The sequence below is a fragment of the Tamandua tetradactyla genome, chromosome 8 (genome assembly GCF_023851605.1).
Source record: "Tamandua tetradactyla isolate mTamTet1 chromosome 8, mTamTet1.pri, whole genome shotgun sequence".
NCBI classification, from domain to species: domain Eukaryota; kingdom Metazoa; phylum Chordata; class Mammalia; order Pilosa; family Myrmecophagidae; genus Tamandua; species Tamandua tetradactyla.
Genome location: NC_135334.1, coordinates 66,060,715 through 66,079,220, shown reverse-complemented (window position 1 = coordinate 66,079,220; position 18,506 = coordinate 66,060,715). Strand labels below are relative to the sequence as shown.

At 38.5% G+C, this 18,506-nt stretch overlaps 1 protein-coding gene and 2 pseudogenes across 2 annotated transcripts in view; 1 reads left to right on the top strand and 2 right to left on the bottom strand.

Annotated features, from left to right (window-relative positions):
- NARS2 (asparaginyl-tRNA synthetase 2, mitochondrial) overlaps window positions 1-18,506 on the bottom strand; it is a 199,960-nt gene that overhangs the window by 168,688 nt on the left and 12,766 nt on the right. The gene's annotated exons all lie outside the window — the stretch shown is intronic.
- Window positions 675-12,190, bottom strand: LOC143644445 (dual specificity protein phosphatase 18-like; annotated as a pseudogene).
- On the top strand, window positions 17,329-17,999 carry LOC143644444 (V-type proton ATPase subunit E 1 pseudogene; annotated as a pseudogene).

The window sequence follows — 18,506 nt, the reverse complement described above, 5'->3', positions numbered from 1 at the left end:
GAGCAAGTCTCAAGCTCAAGGGCTTGGCTTACTGACTTGGGAGACCCCAATGTTTGAGACAGAATCAAGGGTTTCCCTGGTGATAAAGCTTACTAGTTCCATATTTTATCTCCTTTCTCTCAAGAGAAGTACTTTATCAATACTTTTAAATCATCTGCTCAACATACTCTAGGATGTATCCAGGTATTACATTAAGCTATATAGAATTACAAGCTCTCATTCCCATCTGGGCTTCATATGTTTGGGTTATTTAAATGAGCTATCCAGACAGGCTGAATTAGATTATGTGCTACAGAAACATTAGGTCTTAGACAAAATAAATCTCTCTTCCTCTGGTCTCATACAGGAGATGAAGTTCTAAATGTCCTTCTTACCCCTATATTCTGATTTTCCTTAGTCCCAACTCGATTGGTTTAGCTTTTATCTCTAATTAAAGACTGATTTCTTTTTCGGTTTCTTTAACAGCTGTATGTGGCAGTGTGACTTAGATGTCACACAGACAGCCAAAGTTCCAAGGAAATATCAGGTTATACATACACAGCAACAGCATCTCAAAATCTAGAAATAACAAATTACAGTTACAGAATAAATGTGACTGCTATGAGAGCTTACAATCTAGGCCCGAATTTTCTTATAAGTATTTTCTAAATAAGACCATACAATATTTGTTCTGTTTCTGGTTTATCTTGCATCACCAAACGTTCCACAGGCTCATTCACCTTGTTGCATGCCTCACAATTTCATTCCTTTCTGTAACCACACAATAGTCAATCATTAGGATACACCACAGTTTCCCATTCTACTTCTCAATCAATGTATTCTTCAGCCACCTCCATCCATTGGGCATCATGTACAATGTACAAATTCAATAATCCATGGCTGACGAATACATTGAGAAGTAGAATGGGGACCTGTGGTGAATACATATGATTGAATATAATGAGGACAATACCCTCACTTAGTTGTACAATCACCAACACTCTCAATTTTAGACAACTTTCATTGCTTCCAAGAGAAAAAAAAGAATCAATAAACACATTCTCACCAAATAGAAAATGCAAACCTCCCCTTAACTCTTGTCCTTCCCCTACAATTATTTACCTCTTGTATTGCTATGGTACTATGTCAATATTACTTGTAGACCCATTAATGAACTGCATTCACTTCTATCCATCCCTTTACATTTAAGTTCAACCTTACTAGCTAACCATTCATTCATCTCTAAGCTTCTGTGTATTTCTAGGGCCCTGATATTCTATATTATAAGCTCTAAGTTTACCATTACCAAGGTCATGATAGTGAAATCACACAGCATCCATCCCTTCATTTCTGGCTTATTTCATTCAGCATTATGTCCTGAAGGTTTATCCATATTGTCATATACTTCAGGACCTGATTTTGTCTTACTGTTGCATAATACTCCATTTTATGTATATAGCACATTTTGTTTATCCACTCATTTGTTGATGGGTACTTGGTCTGTTTCCAACTTTTGGCAATTGTGAATAATGCTGCTATGAACATCAGTGTGCAAATGTATGTCTATGTCACTGCCTGCAGCTCTTCTGGGTATATACTGAGTACTGGTACTGCCAGATTGTAGCGCAACTCGATATTTAGTTTTCTAAGCAACCGCCAAACGGTCTTCCAGAGTGACTGTAACATACAGTCTCATCAGGAGTACCTAAGTGTTCCAAGTTCATATCCTCTCTAACATTTGTAGTTTCCTGTTGATTTAATAGCAGCCATTCTTAAAGGTGTGTGGTGATATCTCGTTGTAATCTTGACCTGCATTTCACATAGAGCTAATGAAACACCTCTTCATGTGCTTTTAACCATATGTATTTGCTCTCTGGAAAAATGCCTATTTGTCTCTTCACCCATTTTATAATTGGGTTGCTTGTTCTTTTTTGTTGAGTTCCATGATTTCTTTATGTATACAGGATATCAAACCTTTATCAGATATATGATTTCCAAAGATTTTCTCCTACTGAGTTGGCTGCCTCTTCACCTTTTTGATAGTCTTTTGAGGCACAAAAGCATTCAATTTGAAGGAGTTCTCATTTATCTATTACTTCTTTCATTGCTTGTGCTTTCAGTGTAAAGTTTAGGAAGCTACCTCCTATTACTAGGTCCAAAAGATGTTTCCCTATATTTTCTTCTAGGAGGTTTACAGTACTGGTCTTATATTTAGATCTTTGATTCACTTTGAGTTAATTTTTGTATAGGGTGTAAGGTAAGGGTCCTCTTTCATTCTTTTTGCTATTGCTATCCAGCTCTTCCATGCCCATTCATTAAAAAGACTGTTATGTCCCAGTTCAGAGGATGTGATGACATTACTAAAGATCAGTTGATCATAGACTTGGTGGTCTATTTCTGCACTCTCGATTCTATTCCATTGGTTAATACTTCTGTCTTTGTGCCAGAACCATGCTGTTTTGATCACTGTGGCTTTATAATAAGCTTTAATATCAGGAAATGTTAATCATCCTACTTTGTTCTTCTTTTTTAGGGTAGTTTTAGCTATTCAAGGTCATTTTCCCTTACAAATGAATTTGATAGCTAGCTTAAAAAAAAGTAGATTGTTGGAATTTTGATGGGCATTGCAATGAATCTGTAGGTCAATTTTGGTAGAAGAGCATCTTAACTTCATTTAATCATCCTTTCCATGAGCAGGGAATGTCTTTCTACCTATTTATTCCTTGATTTCTTTCAGCACTACTGTATGGTCATCTGTGGACAGGCCTTTTACATCCCTGGGTAAGTTTATTCCTAAATACTTGATTCTTTTAGTTGCTATTTTGAATGGATTTTTTTCCTTAATTGTTTCCTCAGTTAGGTCACTGCCGTGTATAGAAACATTACTAATTTTTGCACATAGATCCTTGCTAAATTTATGAACTCAAGAAGCTTTGTCCTAAATTTCTCAGCATTTTCCAAGCATAATATCATGTCATTTGTAAATAATGAAAGTTTTACTTCTTCCTTTCTGATTTTGATGCCTTTTTCTTTTCTTTTTCCTGCCTGACTGCTCTAGCTAGAACTTCTAGTACAATGTTGATAACGGTAACAGAGGGCATCCATGTCTCACTCCTGATCTTAGGGAAGGCTTTCAGTATCTCACCACTGAGTATGATGCTGGGTGTAGGTTTTTTTCATATATGCCCTTTATCATATTGAGGAAGTTTCCTTCAATTCCTATCTTTCGAAGTGTTTTTATCAAAAAAGGATGCTGAATTTTATCGAATGCTTTTTTAGCATCAATAGAGATGATCCACAATTTTCCCCTTTTGATTTGTTAATGTGCTGATTGCTTTTCTTGTGTAGAACCACCCTTGCATGCACAGGTATAAACCCCACTTGGCCATGACGTATAATTTTTTACTGTGTTGTTGGATTCGTTGCGAGTATTTTGTTGAGAATTTTTGCATCTATGTTCATTAGCGAGATTGGTCTGTAGTTTTGCAGCTCTGTAGTAGCTGCATAAAGTAATATAGGTAGTGTTCCTTTTTCCTCAATTTTTTTGAAGAATTTGAGCAGGATTGGTGTTAGCTCTTTTTGAAATATCTGATAAAAAAATTCCCCTGTGAAGCCATCTGGCCCTGGGTTTTTCTTTGTAGGAAAGTTTCTGATGACTAATTGAATCCTTTACTTGTGATTGGGTTTGTTGAGATTTTCTATTTCTTCTCAAATCATTTTGTTTGCATACAGTTGCCCATAGTATCCCCTTATGATTCCCTTTATTTCTTTAGGGTCCATGGTAATGACTCCACTCTCACTTCTGATTTCGTTTACTTGCATACTGTCCAGTCCCACCCCACCCCCACCTTTTTTGATCAGCCTAGCCAAGGGTCCATCAATTTTATTGATTTTCACAAAGAATCACCTTTTGGTTTTATTGATTCTTTCCTTTTTTTTTTTGTTCTCCAATTCATTTTATTCTGCTTTAATTTTTGTTATTTATTTCTCTTCTTCTACTTGCTTTGGAGTTAGTTTACTGTTCTTTCTCTAGTTCCTCCATGTGAACAGTTAAGCCTAGATGTCGGCTCTTTCTTTTTTATTTATATAAGCATTTAAGGCAATAAATTTTCTTCTAAGTACTATCTTTGCTGCATCCCATAAGTTCTAATACATTGTATTCTCATTTTCATTCATCTCTAGATATTCACCAATTTCTCTAGCAATTTCTTCTTTGACCCACTGATTAAGAGTGTGTTATTTAATATCCACATATTTGTGAAAGTTTTGGTTCTTTGATAGTTATTAAATTCCAGTATTATTCTGTTGTGATCAGAGAAAGTATTTTGAATAATTTCAATCTTTTAAAATTTATAAAGGTCTGTTTTGTGCCTCAGCATATGATCTATCCTGGAGAACGTTCTGTGAACACTAGAGAAGAACGTATGTCCTGGTGTTTTGGGGTATAATAATCTATTTATGTTTGTCAGGCCTAATGCATTTATCAAATTAAGTTCTCTATTTCCTTGTTGATCCTCTGGCTGTTCTATCTATAGAGGAGAGTGCTGTATTGGAATTCTCCCACTATTTTTATTGAAATATCTATTGCTCCCTTCAGTTTTGCCAAGGTTTGTCTCGTGTAATTCTGGAGCTCCTTGACTGGGAGCATAAACCTTCATGATTGTTATTCTTTCTTGGCAAATTCTTTTTTATTATAATGTAGTGTCCTTCTTTGTCTCTTATGACATCTTTACATTAAAATCTATTTTGTCTCATATTAGTATAGCTACTCCTGCTTTCTTGGTTACAATTGCGTGAAACATCTTTTTCCATCCTTTCACTTTTAATCTGCTTGTATCATTGAGCATAAAGTGAGACTTTTGTAAGCAGCATATAAACGAACCATATTTCTTAATCAGTTCTGCCAATCTGTATCTTTTAACTGGTGAGCTTAGTCTGTTAACATTCAAAGTTATTTCTGTAAAGGCACTTCTTCAATCTACCATCTTATCCTTGGTTTTTGTCAGATCTATATACTCTTTTCCCACTTTCCCTTCTTATCCTTTAAGTTACCCTTAGTGGTATCCTTTAATTCCATGCCCTCCTCCAAACCTTCCTCCCCTATCATTTTTTTAGCCAACAGAACTTCTTTTAGTACTTCTTATATGTCCAGTCTCTTGTTGACAAATTCTCTCAACCTTGGTCTCTGTGAAAATTTTAATCTCTCCCTCACTTGTGAAGGACAATTTGGCTGGATACAGAATTCTTGGCTAGACGTCTTTGTCTTTCAGCATCATAAATATATCTTACCACTGCCTTCTCACCTCTATGGTGCCCACTGAGTAGTCCAAACTCAGACATATGTGGTTTCCCTTGCATGTTATGAGTCGCTTTTCTCTTGCTACTTGCAGGATTCTTTCTGTTTCTCTTCAACATATGACATACTGATTAGTATGTGTCTTGGAGTAGAATTCTTGGATTTATTCTATTTGGGGTTCATTGAGCTTCTTTGATTTGTGTATTTAATTCTTTTATAAGGTTTGGGAAGTTTTTCCCTAATATGTCCTCAACTAATCTTCCTAGCCCTTTACTCTTTTCCTTCTGGGACACCAATGATTCATATATTTGTGCACTTTGTATTGTCTACAATTTCCCTGAGATCCAGTTCAAACTTTTTCATCTTTGTTGCCAGTTGTTCTTTTGTGCATTTGAATTAAATTGTCCTGACCTCTAGGTCGCTTATTCTTTCTTCTGCCTCTTCAAATCTGCTGTGTGTCTCTCGTATATTTTTTTATTTGGTCTTCATTATCTTTCATCTCTGTGATAGTTGCTATTTTTCTACTTATTCTTTCAAATTCTTCTTTATGCTCTTCTAGCATCTTCTTGACATTCTTTATGTCATTATCTAACCCGTTGAATTTAGTGAGGAGAGTTGTACGAACATCTTTGATTAGCTGTTCTCTTGCAGTACTTTGATTTGGTCATTTGGCCAGGCTATATCTGCCTGCATTTTCATATGCTTCCTAATTTTCTGGTGGCTTCGAGGCATTTGATTATCTTGATAGGGTTAAACTGGCAGTTGATCTCCTTCAGTTTCCTAATTTTTGTAATTTACTTGGATTTACACTGAAGGTCTGCTCTTGCACTTGTTTTGTCAGTAATTCCCCACCAAACCAAGACCCAGACATCATGCAGGGGATGCAACTCTACTTGAGGATCTGTTTGAAGCTATACAGATAGTTTCCCAGACTACACTTTTTCTTCCAAGCAGACGGTACTTTTGGGCCTTATCTTCCTCACAGGCTCATCTCTCCCCGACTACAGTGGCCAATGACCTGGAAAGAAACCCAGTGCAGTTCCAGCCGAGTGTGCTTGTCCCAGTGCACAATGAAAGCTCCTAAACCTCAGGGCTGGAGGCGGGAAGTGTGCACCTCAGCAGAAACTCTGCTTGTGGGCCTGATGGGGCTGAAGGTCCCCAGACTCCAACCTGGAATGACCCTGGATTGTCAGACTAGATATGTCAGCTATGCCCCTGTCCACACTCAACCCAGAGCAATTTCTCTGTCTCAATTCCTCAGTTTTTCCATCAAGGATCTCCCTATATGGTGCAGAAGACCACTGCAGGTCACTTACACCCTGGAACCGCTGGCCTGGTCATTTTCTGTCATTTTTCTTGGAGCTGTTCCTTGGAGCAGGGATAAACTGAGCCTATTCCATTCCACTATCTTCCCAGAAGTCTGAAAGGAGTAACTTGTCAACCTGGAATTATATCCCTGGGAAAAATATCTTTAATAAACAAAAGTGAAATAAAGATGATTTTGAAGATATAAAAGCTGAAAGAAATAATCACCAACAGACTCAATTTATAAGAACTATTAAAGAAATTTAATAGTTAATTTTTCTTTAGGCAGAAGGAAAATTATATTAGCTGGGAATCAAGATGTAGAAAAAGGAATGATGAGTCCCAGAAATGGTAATTACATAGGCAAATATAAAATTTTTTATTATTTAAATCTTTTCAGTTCTGATGGTAGAATTTGTAGAAAGATGGCGGAATAAGAGTGGTAGAACTCACTCCTCTACCAGAAACACCTAGAGAACAAGCAGAAACTGTCCAAAGAAGCAGTTCAGGGCTCAGGAAACCAGGGAAGGACCACTGCAACGTATAAGAAAGAGCTGGATGAAAAAACAGAGAAACTACAACTGAGAAATAGGAGTGAGTGAAATCAAACATGCCCATCCTCTAACCTGAGGCTTGCAGTTGTGCGCCAGCTTGGTTCTTGCCGAATGGCAAAATACACTGCAGTCCTGGTTCGGCTGCTCACTGGCAAAAATTAACCCTCTCGGTCCCGTAACCTAGAATTTCTCCATGCAGGATCTGGGAGCCAGCAACTCCATTTTATGCACAAAAAGACTTCACCATGGTTCCAGGTGCCAAACCCCCACCCTGGAGTGGGAAGCTTTGGGTGCCCAGATCTTCGGAAGGCAGGGAGAAGCACCCTTCTGGAGGACAGAGGGATGCAGAGCAGTCCTGATCTGATGGTTGGCCAGCAAGGGAGACCCTCTGGATCCTGCAGCTTTGAATTTTTCTGCACTAAGTACCACAGTGTTCACTACTCTACACTATTCATGAACAGAGGCACACGGAGACCTAGGAGAGACAAGGAGGCCCTCACCTTGGGAAAAGAGGCAAATGCAGATCAATCCTGTTCCAACAATTGGCTGACAAGGGTGACCCTCTGGGTCCCATAGCCTTGAACTGGACCTTGAACTGGTCTGGCCCTTGCCCAGCAGGCTGCTGTGATCTGGGAGAGGCAGGGTTCTGGGGAATAGGTTTTCCAAAAGCTCCATCTGCTGCAAAGGCTGGGAAAATCCAGTCTGGGAAGCTGCTTTCCTGTTGCACCCTCTAAAACCCACTCAAAAGGGGTTGCAAACCCTGCGTAAGACACTGGCCCTGGTTTGGCAGGGAAATGTTGACAACCAAGTGCCAAAGGAGACCTCCAAAACCGCTGGAATGCAATATACTAGAAAAAGACTGGCTTTTACAAAGGGGATTTAATAAGTTACAAGTTACAATTCTAAGGCTGTGAAAATGTCCAAATTAAGGCATCCAGAGACAGATACCTTGACTTTGAAAATTTCCCAACCCTTATAAAATACATAAATATGAAAATCCAAGAAGCCCAAAGTACTCCAAATAGAATAAATCCAAATAGACCCACTCCAAGATGCATAAAAATCACTGTAAAACATGAAAAAGAGAATCCTGAAAGCAGTAAGGGAAAAGCATTACACTACATTCAAGGGAAGCGTCATAAGGCTAACTATTCATCAGGAAGCAAGAAGGCAGTAGTACCACAGATTTAAGACATTGAAAAAAGAAATTGCCAGCTAAGAATTCTTTATCCAGCAAAGCTATCCTTCCAAAGTAAGGCAGGGTTTTAAATATTCACAGATAAATATTTAAAAGCTAGGAGAATTTGTTAACAAGAGACCTGCCTAGCAGGAAATCCTAAAGAGAGTTCTGCCGGCTGGAAAAAAAAAAAGACAGGAGAGAGAGAGAAGTTTGGAGAAGAATATAGAAATGATGATTATGAGTAAGAGTAACTAAAAGGGTAAAAAGAAAACAAATTGATCTGACAAATAAAATTTAAAGGATAAAATGGTTGAAGTAATGCCATCTGTGCAGATTTGAAGCTGTTACGTATCCCAGAAAAGTCATGTCCTTTTTCCTGATCTGATCTGATCTTGTGGGGGCAGTCATGTTTCTTTTAATACTGATTAATTTTTTTTTTTTTTTTTTGCATGGGCAGGCACCAGGAATTGAATCTGGATCTCCAGCATGGCAGGTAAGAAATCTGCCACTCAGCCACCACTGCATCGCCCCTGACTAAATATTGTGGAGAGGAAACTCTGCCTGGATTGTTTCCATGGAGATGTGACACACCCAGTAGTGGCTGGGACCTTTTGATTAGATGAAGATGTGATCCTGCCAATTCAAGGCAGGTTTTAACTAGTTTGCTGGAGTCCTTTAAAAGAGGAAACATTTTGGATAAAGCTGAGAGCTGAAAGAGACACAGAAACACAGAGATGCTTCGAGTGCCGAGAGAACAGGTGCCTAGACACAGACATCTGGAGATACAGACATCACCATGTGCCTTCCCATGAGATGCTAAGCAAGCCAGAGCCCAGAGCTTTTGCCTGGAGGAGCTAAGTAAAGCCCCACAGAATGCTTAGAAAGGAAGCCATAGGACTCTCTGAAGCTGAAACCAGGTGAATGGGGTTAATTTTCTAAAGGGTGTATCTTCCCCAAGAAAAGGGGGGGGGGGGGGCCCAGCTCAAGTGGAATCCCTTCTTCAAGGAATTCAGGCTCCAGATATTGGAAAAGTGAAGCAACTAAAGCCATCCTACAATCTTACCTCTGTCTCAACCATGTCCCTGGCTGAAATTAAAGGCACCACATTACTGTAAGCTGGTGGGAAGTCACAGGCAGATAAGCACCACATGCTGGGCAGGGTAGGAAAAGCACAGAGATTAGAGGTTTCATAGGAAAGTCTGACAACCTGATGGATTTCAGCCTCAGGGAAAACTGATGCTGGCTACTCTTTCCTCCTGAGATGTAGGCCTCTGTCCAGTCTGGGAAAATATGACTGGGGTCTATAATATCTGAGGAGAACCCCCTCAAAAAAAAAAAGGCTCCATATCATATAGACAGGGCAAGAAACGGAAAAACAACAGCTGAAAAATTCTGATCAGTTAAACAGAACCTATTCTACAAATTTAGAATAAGAAGAACTGAATTCAAAGGACAGAGAATAAAGCTTCTAGCAAGAAAAACCCTAGGTAAAAGAGTGAAAACAGCCTAGATGCCTGCCAAAAATAACGAGTCATACTAGGAAAATCCAAGATTTGGCCTAGTCAAAGAAACAAACCAAGACTTCAAATGAAATGCAGGAGTTGAAACAACTAATTCAGGATATTCTAACAGACATGTAAAATCTCATCAAAAATCAAACCAACAGGCTGAGGGAAGATATAAAGACAACATTGGGCGAACAAAAAGCAGAACTTGAAACTGTGAAAAAACAAATCACAGAATTTAGGGGAATGAAAGGCACAATAAAAGAGATGAAAAAAACATGTGTTGTGGGTGACCAGAAGGAGAAGAGAAGGGAAGAGGTGGTGTGCTGGTTTGAAAGGATTATGTACCCTAGAAAAACCATATTTTATCCTAATCCATTTTGTGAAGGCAGACATTTCTTTTAATCCCTATTCAGCAGTGTAGATGGGAAAGTTGATTAGATTACTGTCACAGAGATGTGATGGGCCCAACTGTGGTTATTAACCTTTGATTAGAGGCAGACATGACTCCACCCATTCCAAGTGGGTCTTGATGAGCTTACTGGAATTCTTTAAAAGAGTAAACATTTTGGAAAAAGTTTCAGAGCCATAAGAACCATGAGAGCCCACATAGTCACAGACCTTTGGAGAAATACATCCCTGGGGGAGTCTCATGAAACAAGATGCCTGGAGGCAAAGTTAGCAGATGTTGCCATGTTCACCATGTGCCTTTTCAGTTCAGAGAGAAACCCTAAACTTCATCGGCCTTTCTTGAGTGAAGGTAACATCTTGTTGGTGCCTTAATTTGGACATTTTGATAGACTTGCTTTAATTGGGACATTTTCATGGCCTTAAACTGTAAACTTGCAACTTAATAAATTCCCCCTTTTAAAAGCCATTCTGTTTCTGGTATATCGTATTCCAGCAGCTAGCAAATTATAATAGGAGGAGAAAGACTAATGGAGGAAATAATCATTGAAAATTTCCCATTTCTTATGAAAGACATAAAATTACAATCCAAGAAGGGTATAGATCTAAATAGACATACTCCAAGACACTTTTTAATCAGATTGTCTAATGTCAAAGAGAGAGAATTTTGAAAGGAGCAAGAGAAAATCAATCCATCACATACAAGGGAAGCCCAATAAGACCATGTGTAGATTTCTCAGCAAAACTATGGAGACAAGAAGGCAGTGGTATGATATATTTAAGGTTCTAAAAAAGAAAAAACTGCCAATCAAGAATTCTGTATCCAGCAAAATTGTCCTTCAAAAATAAGGGGAGATTAAAATATTTTCAGACAATCACTGAAGGAATTTTTAACTGAGAGACTGGCTCTGCAAGAAATACTAAACGGAGTGCTACGAGCAGATAGAAATAGGCAGGAAGAGAGGTCTGGAGAAGAATGTAGACACTGGCCTTTCATGAGTCAAGTAATCTTTCTCTGAATGCCTTAGTTTGGATACTTTTATGGCCTTACAACTGTAGACTTGTAACTTAATAAATTTCCTTTATAAAAGTGAACCCATTCTCATATATTGCATTCTAGCCACATTAGCAACCAAAAACACCAGCTTGAACAGTAATTATACTGAATGCTAATGGTTTAAACTTCCCATTCAAAAGACACAGATTGGCAGGATGGATCAAAAAACATGATCCATCTATATGCTGTTTACAAGAGACTTATTTTAGATCTCACAGATCTCAGGAATCACATCCACTGGAGACTTGACTGCCTGCACCACGTTCTTGCCAAACAGCTGGAACTGACAGATGAGCTTCTCCCAAAAGCTACTGGGTCAGATGATGGGTTGATGTGATTTGGTCCTGTGTGGGCATCCAGCAGGGACATGGTTTGGTACTTCATGAGGTAGGCAAGGCAGAGGGTGGTCAAATGGTTTGTGCTGGCTCCATACACACACTGTGGATATGGTTGGTGATGGAGTCGTAGATGCTGTAGAGGCATGCACTTGGCACATCGGCCACAGATACCTGGATGTCCTTGTAGATGGTGTCTACCACCTCCACTGAGATGCTGTTGACAGTGGTGATGTAGCTGGTGGACAGTACAAGCTTGTTGTTGGCCGCCACCCCATTGCAGATACACAGGCTGCTGGTGATCTGTAAGGGTCCATGGACAGAGGGGCACCAGAATTGAACTGGGAAGGCAAGCAGGGATACTGTCATCAAGATGGCAGGTCAGTGTTTCTGCTAGATTTATAAGAATGTTGTCAGGGTTAAATGACAATCCACATGAAGTATTTAACACAGAGTCTGGTGTAGAATAAATTCTGCATAAATGGTAACTACTATTCCCTTTGTTGGGGAAGTTAAAATGCAGGGCATTGTGGGAATGGAAGGGAAGGAAGGGGCTTTATTCAGCCACAAATATTACCTGCAGAAATGACACAGGGACCAGAACTACATTTAGGAGCAGGGGGAAGAAGGTGGAGAAATGGCAACTTCACAGCAGCTCAGTTTCACCACTTTACACCGAAGTTTCCTTCATCTGCTTCCATCTTCAGAAAAACCTCTTGCACCAGATCAGGGCACCATTCTTGAGGGCCGGCGGGTGGGTTTGATCATGAAGCAGCCATGCTGCCAAGTCATGGGTGAGGATCTGGGGGAAAGAACACTGGTCATAACCTCAGAGCCACAATTTCTGATCGCCTGGCTTTCTTGTTTCCAGTAACTACTTGCTACAGGAAGTAATCAGCCACCCCAGGCTCACCAGGTTACTCATCCGGTGATCACACAGGGCACCATCGTCCTAGTTGAGAAAGGGGCTCAGTTTAGCTTGCCTCAGCTCCTCCATTCTGCCCATTCTCTATCATGCAATTTTTGTCCTTACGTGTTTCGCTTTCTTCACAGAGCATATTTTCAAGGTTCTTCCATGTTACAGCATGCCTTATAACTCCATGTTCTCTTAAATGTATTTGGATCACATTTTGTTTATCCATTATTTTGTTGCTGGACACTTGCTCCCAGCTTTTGGAAATTGTGAATAATGCTTCTACACACACTGGTGTACAAGTATCTATTTATGAACCTGTTTTCACATTCTTTGGGTATATACCTGGAAGCAGGATTGCTGGGTCATATGGTATTTCTAGATTTAACTATTTGAGGAATGATCATATTGCTTTCCATTGTGCTGGTACCATTTTACATTCCCATCAACTATGCAACAGAGTTGAATTTCTGCACATCCCCTGCAACACCTATTTTCTGTTTTTTAAAATGTAATCCTATGGTATGAAGTTGTATTCCATTGTGGTTTCAATTAGCATTTCCTGATGGCTAACAATATTGAGCACCTTTTCATGTGTTTATTGGCCACTTGCATATTTTCTTTGGAAAAAAAGCCTATTCAAATCCTTTGTTCATTTTTCAATTGGGTTATTTGTCTTTTTGTTGTTGACTTGTAGAAGTTCTTTATATATTCTGGATATTAAAACCTTATCTAGGGTGGTGTGATGGTGGCTCAGTGGCAGAATTCTTGCCTATCACGCTGGAGACCCAGGTTTGATTCCTGCTGCTGCCCATGGGGAAAAAAAAAAAGAAAAAAACCCTTATCTAGCATGTGGATTGAAACTATTTTCTCCCATTCTGTGGGTTGTCTTTTTATTTTCTTGACAATTTACTTTGATGTACAGAGGCTTTTAACTTTTATAAAATTAAATTTATCTATTGCTTCTTCTGTTGCTTATGATTTGGTACTATATCTAAGAATCTACTGCCAAATCCCTGGTCATGTCCTCTGGTAGCCTATATTCTAGAATCTGACTCTATGATTTTGCTTCTTCTAATTATTTCGCATCAATGAAATCATAAATATTTGTCCTTTTGCATCTGGCTTATTTCAGTCAACATGATGTCTTTGAGAATCATCCATGTTCTAACAGCAACCATAACTTCATTCATTTTTATGGGTTAATAATATTCCATTCTATGTATATGCTACATTTTCTTTAGCCATTCATCACTTGATGGACATCTGGGTTGCCTTCATCTTTTGTCAATGATGAATAATGCTGCTATGAATATCACTGTGTAGATATCTGCTCGATTCACTGCTTTCAATTTCCATGGATATATATTTAGTAATGCGATTGTCAAGTAATATGGGAGTTTTATACTTAGCTTTCTGAGGAGCCTCCTGTCTTCTATGGTGGCTATACACTTTACATAGCCATGAGCAATGAATGAGTATTCTTATCTCTCTGCATCATTTCCAACATTTATTATTTTTGGTTTTGTTGATAGCAGCCATTCTAATGGATGGGAAATGGTATCTCACTGTGGTTTTGATTTGCATTTTCTTGATGGCTAATGACCTTGAGCATCTTTTCATGTGCTTTCTAGCCATTTGTATATTTTCTTTGGAGAAATGCCTATTTAAAGTCTTTTGTCCATTTTTAAATTTGGTTGTTTTGGTTTTTTGTTGTTGAGTGGAAGGATTTCTTTTTATATTCTGGATATTAAAAGTTTATCAGATATGTGGCTTCCAAATATTTTCTCCCATAGTGTAGGTTGTTTACTTTCATGAGAAAGTCCTTTGAGGTAAAAATTTTTTACTTTTCATGAGGTTCCAATTTATCTATTTTTTCTTTTGTTGCTTATGCTTTGGGCATAAAGTCTAAGAGACCCTTGCCTAATACAAGGTCCTAAAGATACCTCCCTATGTTTTCTTCTAGGAGTCTGACAGTTCCAGCTTTTACATTTGGTCTTTGATCCATTTTGAGTTGATTCTGTCTATGGTGTGAGGTAGGGGTTCACTTTCATTCTTCTGCAAATGGGGATCAGTTTTCCCAGCACCATTCATTAAAGAGACTATTCTTTCCCATGGTTAGATGACTTTTATAATGAAACATTGTGAATTACTTATCCTTTCTTCTTGTGTAAATTGTTTAGATAATTTAAACTTGACTTCAAAAACTTACACATACATAGTATCTATATCCCTCCATACCTCCCTTTTATGTTGTTCTCTTCATAAATTACCTCTTTATGTATTGTTCTCAGTAACAAAGGTTTACACTTTTTTTATGCATTTGAATTTTAAGCCTTATAAAAAGTAAAAGACAGCATTGCAAATGAAAAATGAAATACTGCCATTTATATCTGCCCATATTGTTACTTACACCTGAGATCTTTATTTCTTCATTATGCATCACAATATTGTATATTGTCCTTTCTTTTTAACATGGAGGACCCCCTTTAGCATTTCCTGTAAGGCTAGTCTAGTGATAATGAATTCCCTGCTTTTAATAGTCCTAAAATGTCTTAATTTCTCCCTCATTTGTGAAGGACAGCTTTGCTGGATATATTATTCTTCGGTTACAGATTTTCTTTTTCTTTTAGCACTTTAAATATGTCCTGCCACTGCCTTCTGACCTTCATGGTGCCTACTGAGAAATCTTTGTTAATCTTATCAAGGATCTCTTATTTATCTTATTAAGAATCTCATATTGCTTCTCCCTTATTGTTTCTTGGCACTGGACAGCTTAATCATAATGTGCCCTGGTGTAGATCTGTTTGGATTTCTCCTGCTTTATGTTCACTGATTGTCTTGGATTTGTATATTCATATCTTTCATGAGATTTGCAAAGTTTTCTGCCATTATTTCTTCAAATGGTTTTTCTGGCCCTATATCTCTCTCTTCTTCTGGGGCTTTTATCATGCATATATTAGTATGCTTGATGGTATCCTACAGGTTTCTCAGAACTTGCTTTGTTGTTTTTTTTTTCCATTTGTTTTTCTTTTTGCTCCTCAACCTAGATCATTTCAATTGTTTTGTCTTCAAGTTCACTGGTCCTTTTTCCTGGCTCCACCAATCTACTCTTGAACCCCTCTATTTAATTTTTCATTTCAATAAGTGTACTTTTGACTTCCAGAATTTCCATTTGCTTCTTCTTCTTAATTTCTATCTCATTATTGACATTCTCATTTTGTTCATATATTGTTTCCCTGATTTCATTTAGTTATTTGTCCAGGCTTTATTTTAGTTCATTGATCCTATTTATGAGAGCTGTTTTAAGATCTTTGATTAGTAATTCTAGACTGTGCTTCTTTGGAATATTTTCTGTTGAATTCTTTTTTTCTGTGTCTGGGTCATACTTTCCTATCCCCTTGGAACTTCTGTAATTTTTTGTTGAGAACAGAACATTCTGAGTACCATGTTGTGTTCATTCTAGAAATCTAGTTCTCCTTCTTTTTGGTCTGTCAGACTAAGTACAAGAAGGAAATAAAGAGGAAAAAAAATAAAGAAAAAGGAAAAGGAAATAAGAACAATGGAAAGAAAAAGAAAGGAAAAAAACAAGGGGAAACATATTAAAGAACAGATAATACACTTGCACCACCTCTCCAAGTTGCGTATGTTATATGCTGATGGGAAGTCAGAAGATACTTCTTTAAGGCCAACACCTAGACCAGTGTTCCTGCTTTTTCTTTAGGGATCTGCCAGACCCCAAAGTGTAAAACAGAAAAAGACAAAAACAACCAACCAACCAACCAACAACAACAAAAAAAGTACATTCACTCTATATCTCTGACAGGCCAGAAGATACGGTTTCTGAGAGAAATAGACTGGCGCCTGCACTGGAGTCTTAAGACGTGTCAGGCTAAACACCACAAGAAAGAGAAAGAAGAAATTCAACCACTGAAAAAATACTACTGGGTCTTTAAGATCTCATAGATACTGGTGTGAGGCCAGATGCTGCTACGGAGAAAGGAGAAACCAAGGCCAGAATCTATGTTTTACCCTCACTGAACTGCCAGACCAGAAAACACCCACACACAGAAGGAAGAAGAAAAACAATCAAACAAGCAAAAAAACAAAGAAGGTGCACTAGCTCTTTATGTCTAGGTAGATGCTGGTAGAAGGCTGGAAGCTCTGCTGCCCAGAGGGCTGAAAACTGAGGCCAGTTTCCATACTGGTCCCTTGGGGATCACCCACACTGACCTTGACCTACAACCCCAACTTTTAGAGGAGAAAGTTTCCCATGCAAGCCCTGGCCCCAATCAGCCTCCCAGGATCTGAGCTGCATTGCTGTAGCCATAACTGTTTCTGCAGCAGCTGCTGTAAGGCTGAGTAATAGGGAAAAAGTCACTGGTTCACACTTTCACCGACAAAAGGTGAACTCTTGGCAGCCTTTTGCTTACTTTGGCACTCCTGTAATTGCTCTAAATATCCATTCTGGTTCCAGGGTTATCACCTAGTTATTTCCAGTCTCTTTTATCAGCTCTTTTATTCTTCTAGTGGAAGGTAAAACTTGTAAAATTTTCTATTCCACCATTTCCTCCCATAGGTATTTTGTAGACATTAACAAGCTGTTTCTAAAATCATTTTGACATGCAAAGTGCTAGAACAGTTAAAACAACTCTGAGACTGAGAAATAAAGTTGGAGCCTAACACTACTGGATTTCAAGAAGTATTATATGGGGTTTTCTTTTCCCATTCCTTCCATAGCCCTTTTTAAATCTAAACTTGATTCTCTCGCCCATTGGGCTACCAATGCTTTTGCTATGGCCCTCAGCAATGATGACTTGCAAAAGTAGATTAAGCACCGATGGCTTTCACTGAACAAGAAGCCAATAAGAAAGCAGAAGAAACATGCAAAAGCTTAAGAATTCAACATTGAGAAAGGTTGACTTGTGCAAACTCAAAGACTGAAGATTAAGGAATACTATAAGAAGAAAGAAAAGCAGATTGAGCAGCAAAAGAAAATTCAGATGTCCAATTTGATGAATTAAGCAAGGCTCAAAGTCCTCAAAGCCAGAGATGATCTTATTACAGACCTACTGCATGAAGTAAAGCAGAAACACAGCAAGGTGGGAAAAGATACAACCAGGTACCAAGTGCTGCTGGATGGACCGGTCCTACAGGGTTTATACTAGTTGCTGGAGTCCCGAATGATTATTTGTTGTAGGAAACAGGATTTCCCTCTGGTTAAGGCTGTGGTACAAAAAGCAATTCCTATGAACAAAATTGCCACCAAAAAGATGTTGATGTGCAAATTGATCCGGAGGCCTACTTGCCTGAGGATATAGCTGGTGATGTTAACTATAGCGGAGATCACAAAATAAAGGTTTTTAATACTCCAGAAAACCAATGGGACCTCACAGTCTGGCAGATGATGCCAGAAGTACGGGGACCCTCATTTGGTACAAATGCCAACAGGAAGTTTGTGGATTAAGCCTTTGAGAAGTGGAATTCATTCCACTCCTCTGCTGTTATGATATGGAAGTTTCTGACACTTGAAGAACCAAGATTATGTAACCTCCTCTTTGCTGTTCTAATATTGTTATGTACTTATCAGTGGAATACCCTTCTATAGCAAAAGCCCTTGCGCTTAACTGTTAACAGAGGAGAAAGTTTCACCTAAAATGATCAGGACCCTACCTCTAGCTCATTTAAAAGTAATACAACTCTTAGCTGGTTCTGCAGCATGAAGGTGAAGAAATTGGTTGGTGCTTGTGTGAACTTCCCCAAGTCTTCTACACTTCTTTAACTCTTGCAATCTAGTCTAGAGAGTGATGTGTCTGGTATTCTGTCTTATGTTTAAAACTCACGTGGGGCATGCATTACTTCCCAGCTGTAGTAACTTCAGTGTAAAGCCTTCTCAGCCTAGAAGTTTTCCTTATTTGTAAATATATTCAAAATCTAAGCCATGAAAATGCTTTACTTATTAAAACAAAAAGTT